Below are 6,620 nucleotides of genomic sequence, written 5' to 3'. Positions count from 1 at the left end.
CTCCTTCACTGCAAAATAGACCATGGATAGATTATTAACACTATAATATCCCACTGGTCTAGGTTGTGTTCAAAGCATAACATTTGCCACTGAGTTAACTGATTATAATCCTAAATATCTAGATATAACCTTTGTTGATACTGAAAAGAAGAATGAGTCTCCACTGGCTATATATTGATATTTCCTTTCCAGTATTTCTTAGAAACAGCCTTCTACATACATGAGACTTCATTCTCTGTAACTCAGAAAAGAAAGGGTGGCTACAATCTGGTACTTTATCAAGATTCCTACAACCATTTCTTCATCTTCAGATGATCTGAACTATACAGTGAAATGGTGATTTTAGTCTTGAATAAAGTTGTTTTTCAGAGACACATATTCAAAGTACTCCATAGTAGGTCCAGATTATGATTCCTGATTCAGTTTTCTTCTGACTTCCTGGCAAAGAAAGAGAAGAAATCTCCACTGTCTCTCCGTTCCTCCCCTTATCTGTTTGCTAGTAAAGAAGAAAAAAAAGCTGTTGTGGACCAGGACTGTGATGTACCTAGATCTAAATGAGAAGTAGATTGAGTAAGAAAGTGTTTCTTCAGCAGAATAAGAGAAGTACGGATCATTTGCTCTTTTCCTCTTGGCATAGCTCCTGAGGCAGAACAATGCTCGACAGTTCTTACTCAACGATTTTCTAGAGGCTTCATCTATCAAGCAGAAAAGACCTTTCACGTATTAAATTAGAGAAATAAATAAGAGTTAAGCATGAAATTAGTCATTTCTGATGTTTTTGAGCAAATTAATAATAAGAACCTAAGTAAAACCCTATTGGGTAAGAGCAGTGGTCCATCCAGCCCACATTTTATGTCAGAGACAATAAAACTATGAATCTGGCATCCATTTGCTTTATACTTCTTCAGCACACACAGTTGTTGCATCAGAGATCTGAGAGGTGTACCACTCCCTGGGTTTCTATTTATTGATATACTGTCCATGATTTGCCTAACTCTCTTTTGAACCTACAGTCTGTTTCTACAGACTCTTGTTTCAGGACATTCCAGAAGGCAAATCAGATTGTAATAAAAACAAAATCCCTTGGGAAACTGAAGATTTCTCAGAAATGGTGTGGAGTTATATATATATATATATAAGTATATGTATATATATATATATATATAAATGTATATATATATAAATAATAATCTTTTGTCCAACTAGAAAGCCAAGGACATGCCTAAATGTATGACTTGGTACACTTTTACCCACTTTCTATGGGATGCCATTGGCGCTCACCTGGTGAGAATAAACAAGGGTAGTATTCAGATATGAATTCGTAGCATGTCATTCCAACTATCTCCCAGACCCTGATCTTGTTGTTTATGGCTCTTGCTCAGAGGGGTGGTGGATGCCCCATCCCTGGAGACAGACAAGGTCAAGCTGGACAGGGCTTTGAGCAACCTGTTCTAGCTGTACGTGTCCCTGTTCATTGCAGGGGAGTTGGACTAGATGAGCTTTAAGAGTCCCTTCCAGCTCAAATGATTCTATTACTCTGATTCTATGGTGTGATAATTGCTATTATTTCTGGATGAAAGCATAGGAGTGTTATATATTTTCAATACCCTTTTCTTTCATGATTTTTCAGTCCAGACGATTCTATTGCATTTTTGAGTGGGTAGTTCTTCTAGAGTGTTGGGGCTTGAGAAATTCACAAATTTTGGTGAACCTAGTACAGAACATACGGGGCAACAACAAAACCAATCCATTTATTTCTGAGATCTTCTTGTGAGCTACTAGGTAAACTGTAGTAGTGCAGAGTGCTCATCATTCAGCTAACAGGCTGTCTGTAAGTCTAGGAGAACTCCCTAACTATGGGTGTTTTGGGCAGGCTAAAGAAGAAAAGTTAGCCATAAAGCTATAGAAGTAAGTTTAGCAGTGGCTGTGGAGAGACTTCATGTGTCCATTCATCCTACTAAACTAACCTGAGTATAAAAAGGGGTCTTGAATTTACCCTTTGCAAAGTTATATTTCGCTCAGGCTGTTGCATTTAGGTGCTACAGAAATCTCTAGTACTCCTCCATGCAACATTCACTTCCTCATTGGAGACACCAGCTGTACCTATACCCTATGAGGTAAATTAAGACTGGAGTATAAGATCAGAGTTTCAGCTTTAACTCTCAATTTCCTGGCTTTTTGTGGGTTTTAGACAGACCCTTAATGTTACTTTAATGTAGAGGGTTTTTTTTGTGGTTTAATATTTCTAAGGGTAGTAAATTATTTCCAGCATATGTAAAAAAGACAAATTTCTCCTGCGGTTAGTGACCACGAAACAAAACAAGAAACAGAAATAGTCAAGAATAGGGTTCTTGAGAAAATGCTATGGAGCTTTAAACCTCCCTTTTGATGTTACATACAGGGGAAAAAAGAAAGAAAAAAAAAAAGAGTTCAGTACAGAGCTGATGATTAATACATTTATGAAGCTTTGTAGCAAATAAACACAACCTGTACCCATCACCTCTGTCTATCAGTACAAAAAGCCTTTTGTCTACTGTTAGTTAGCAGTATGAGCAAACACTTTGAAACAATGTCCCCACTCCCTTATAAGCATCCCATAAGACTGAGTAATAAACGTATCTTCAGTTATGAGAAGTCTGTAAACTGGCAAGCAGTGAAGAAAAATACTGCGTCAAAAATGTTTTGTTTCCACTAGTAGTTGATTATTTTTACTTAGCCTTTCCCACGGAGGGGAAGGAGAGGTGAGTTGACTCCTAAAATTGCAGTAGAAATGTTAATGAGGTTGACTGAAGAGGTTGACTGTTGTCAGGAGTGCACTGATAATGTCAGATAAAATCCACAAAGCTTAGGAGTTCAGCCTTTGGCTGAACAACAGCTAGCTTCATAATCCCAGACCAGTTTCTTTTAGTAGCTGCATTGTTCGTAGGACTTGAACACACTGGTATGGGTCAGCCTAAAACCCTTCTGAGACAGAAGACCACGTAGACATGAGGATTACAAGACCTGTGGAGCCCCTCCTACAGCAGTGATGTGCTCACTGCCATCTGTTCTGTGCCCCCTCCCCAGACAGCTGGTCATTTCTCTGCACATCCCCAGGGCTCGGCAAGCTGACTTGGGACAGGTGGCCTTGGCAGACCTCCTACCCACATCTCAAAGCCAGGCTTGTGCAATGAAACCATGGTGGTGCAATGAAAAGAAACTATCATAGCCCCAGAGAAGAGCTTATTTTGTTGGAAATAGCAAAGTCTCTATTTCCTTACTTGTGAACATTTGAGTAAGAAGAGTAAGTGTTGAGAAAACAAGATTGTTTTCAGGAGGCGAGATCTTTGGCAGTACTGACAGCCAGATATATTGAGGATTGTTCATACCAGCTTTGTTCTCAGCACCACTTTAAAAATCTGGTTGCATCACTCACAAAGCAGATTTCCAAAACCAATTGTTTTATTCTGACTTGGGAAAGAGAAACTTTATGCTGGAATAGTTTACCTTGCCTGATGCTCAGGAGAAGCAAATGCACCAGGGTTGTCACAGGACCAAAACCAAATTGAGGAAGAGATTGCACTGTTCTCTGAAGCTTTCATTTGGAGCTTATTAAATAAAGCTGTGCAGTGCATAAGCATTTAAGAAAACTGCACATTCACTTAAGATCACGATCTATCTTTTCACAGTTCAATCGTTTTTTACCCTAACAGTAGTGATGGGAAGAAGTTTTAAACATTAAAAAAAAAAAAAAAAAAGCATGCATGGAATATCAAATACACACCATCTCATATCTCTCAGCCACAGTTTCTGAGAGAGATACATTCTTCTGTTAATACAGCTGTGAGATCTACAGCCTGCATTAGAAAAGGAAAATGTGCTATATCTATGAGTTTGCAAAATGTCCACTGTAGAAGTTACAAAAATATTACTTCATTGAATTACTGAAGATTTCCCAAGAGCAATGACTAAATTAATTAAAAATTAACAGTTAATTTAAAATTAATTTCATGGACAATTAGCTCCAATGTTGCTGACCAAATCAGACTGACTATATACTTCTACTTTTGCTGGAAAGAAGGTAAAGAAGTCGCAGTTTCTCTTGCTACATCACAGTTTGCAAAAATTACTCACTCTATGCTATGACTGGAAGACGTATTATTACTGGCAGCATATGCTGTAAAACTCACTCCATGAATCTCATTCTAGCTTGTGAATCCTTTTTCTTCACTTAGAGTGGAAACTGTTTTTGCTTTGTCAAAAGTCTTCCATTGCTTGCAGATATTAATATATTTATTTCACCCTGCATTTAGATATTCTTAGAATATCTAGAGATCAATGAAATAAACATCTAATCATCCTTTAAGGTGGGCAAGTATTGTTAATTCCTATGAAATAGCTAATCTTCTGCAAGAAGTACAGACCATGAAAATTTGGACTGCATGATTCCTGGCTGATGTTAAAAGTTTGCTCTTATAAGACAAGCATGCATAACCTTATGCAAAGTATAGTGATGATATTGGCATTTATCTGGCATGCTTACTTTACTCAGCAATGGTGAAGTCATGCACGAGTTAGGTAAAATATAGCAAATTTAAATCAATAAATACTTTAAGCTACATTCTCCTGTCTGACAAATTTGGGTGCAGAGAAAGGAAGGGTTAAATATTACATGGCCAAAATAATAATAATAATAAAGCTCATTCTTTGTACTTTAGAGACTAACAGAGGCCCTGTAAAGCCAAAACGTTCTACTTGCCCTACCTATAATTGTAAAAGTCTCCATGGAATAGAAAGCTGTTGCCTCATATCCAGACAGTTGCCAAAGTCCTCTCCATGTAGACACTGCTGAGTGCCTGATATAACGCACTTATCAATGCTAGAAGCAAGAGGTGTGTTTGGACAAATATATATATATATATTCTCAACCAACATAAATCTGCCTATGCTTCAAAAATATTTTTTAGAACTTTGCTTCAAGGGCCGTTTTGTGCTGGGATAGAGGATAAAAGGAAGGCAGGAGAGTTTTATTCCACATAAAAAGGGATGAAAAAGTCATCCCAGAGAAAACATTGGCAAGTAGTTTGTTGTTGAGACTGTCCAAGGAGTTGGAGAAAGACAGATTGCCTGAAAGGATAGGTATGTTTGGGTTACTTAAACAAATAGGGTATAATTTACATGTATATTGGTTTAGGTATCTTATTCTTCTTAATTGAAATAATTAAGTGATGGCATGAATGTGTGGCTTTATTTCAGCTCATTCTGGAATGTATTATCTGAAGGAGTGACCTCACGTTTTGTTACTGCCAAGATGGACTGACAGCAAGTCTAGCTAAAGGAACCACATGTAACAGTAACAGAAAGGTCTTCTCAGGCAATTCCATGTCAGTGTGCTTCATCTAGAAGATTCAGTTTTCCTTTATCTAACACCTAATTTGGGATATGCTAAAATAGCTCAGTAGCAGCCTGCTCCATTATGCCATGAAAAGAATTGAAGGACTCCCACAGAGCTGATCCTATTACAGCAGGCCTTACAAAGAGCATTCCTTGACATTACTAATGAGTGATATATTGAAGTTATTTTTAACTTCAGAATTTGGGATTTCCCTTCTGTTGCTTCAGGAAAATGTTTGGGATTTTTTTGCATTCTTCCCAAAAATGTACAAAGGAAGATAACTCATTTCAGGCAGAAAGAATTTTATCAATACAAATATTCTTTTTCCTGTTGACTGTACAAATAAATGATAAACACATGTTATTTCCTGCAGAAGTTCGGCACTGCACTACTAAGCAGGGTACAGGTAATCACTCCCTGGTCACTGACCTGTTTATATGTTAGGTTTAGAAACACTGCCAGGATTAATTGCAGTTTCAGCAGCTGATGTTACCTTCGGGTTTACTCCAGTTTTTTTTTGTTTTTTTTTTTTTGTTTTTTTTTTTTTTTTTTTTGGTTTGTTGTTTGTTTGTTGGGGGGGGGGATTATAGTATATATATCGGGAGGTGAGGATACAGTCTTGACCGAAAAATATGAAAGTTAAGTTGCAGTTTTCCTCCTGATACCAATACATAGCATCACATTTTCAGTCTTGTAAGTGCTCCCATATGCAACAGAAATAATTAAATTTTTATTGACTTTTTGGCCTGGCTCCTAAAGAAGCATCCTTCAGATGATACACATTTGATAGGTTTGAAGTTAGGGGAAGTTTCTTTTCATGGAAAAATACGCACATAATAGGACAAAGGCAATCTTCTGAGTCTTTAGATACGGTTGGCCACCATAAGATAGGAGAAAAGAGTAAGGCTAATTTTTTTTAAAAAAGCAGGTTGCCAAACTAGTAGTCTCACATATATTTTCTTCCACCTTGTGATTAGGTTCAGAGCAAAAGGATCAGTTTTTCACAAAAACAATAAAAAATGGATTTGATCCATTATAATCTATTAGAATCAGACATACTCATAGACTGAAACAATGTGGATGCAAGCAGTGTTATGTTTTGCCCTCTACATTAACCCTAAACACATGTAACAAATTCTTACTTTTCTTTCTCTTTCTTTCTTTCTTTTTTTCTTTCTTTCTTTCTTTCTTTCTTTCTTTCTTTCTTTCTTTCTTTCTTTCTTTCTTTCTTTCTTTCTTTCTTTCT

The sequence above is a fragment of the Lagopus leucura genome, unplaced genomic scaffold, assembly GCF_019238085.1.
Source record: "Lagopus leucura isolate 7727_CA_CO unplaced genomic scaffold, USGS_WTPT01 Super-Scaffold_100157, whole genome shotgun sequence".
Classification (NCBI taxonomy): Eukaryota; Metazoa; Chordata; class Aves; order Galliformes; family Phasianidae; genus Lagopus; species Lagopus leucura.
This window is presented reverse-complemented; position numbering follows the sequence as displayed.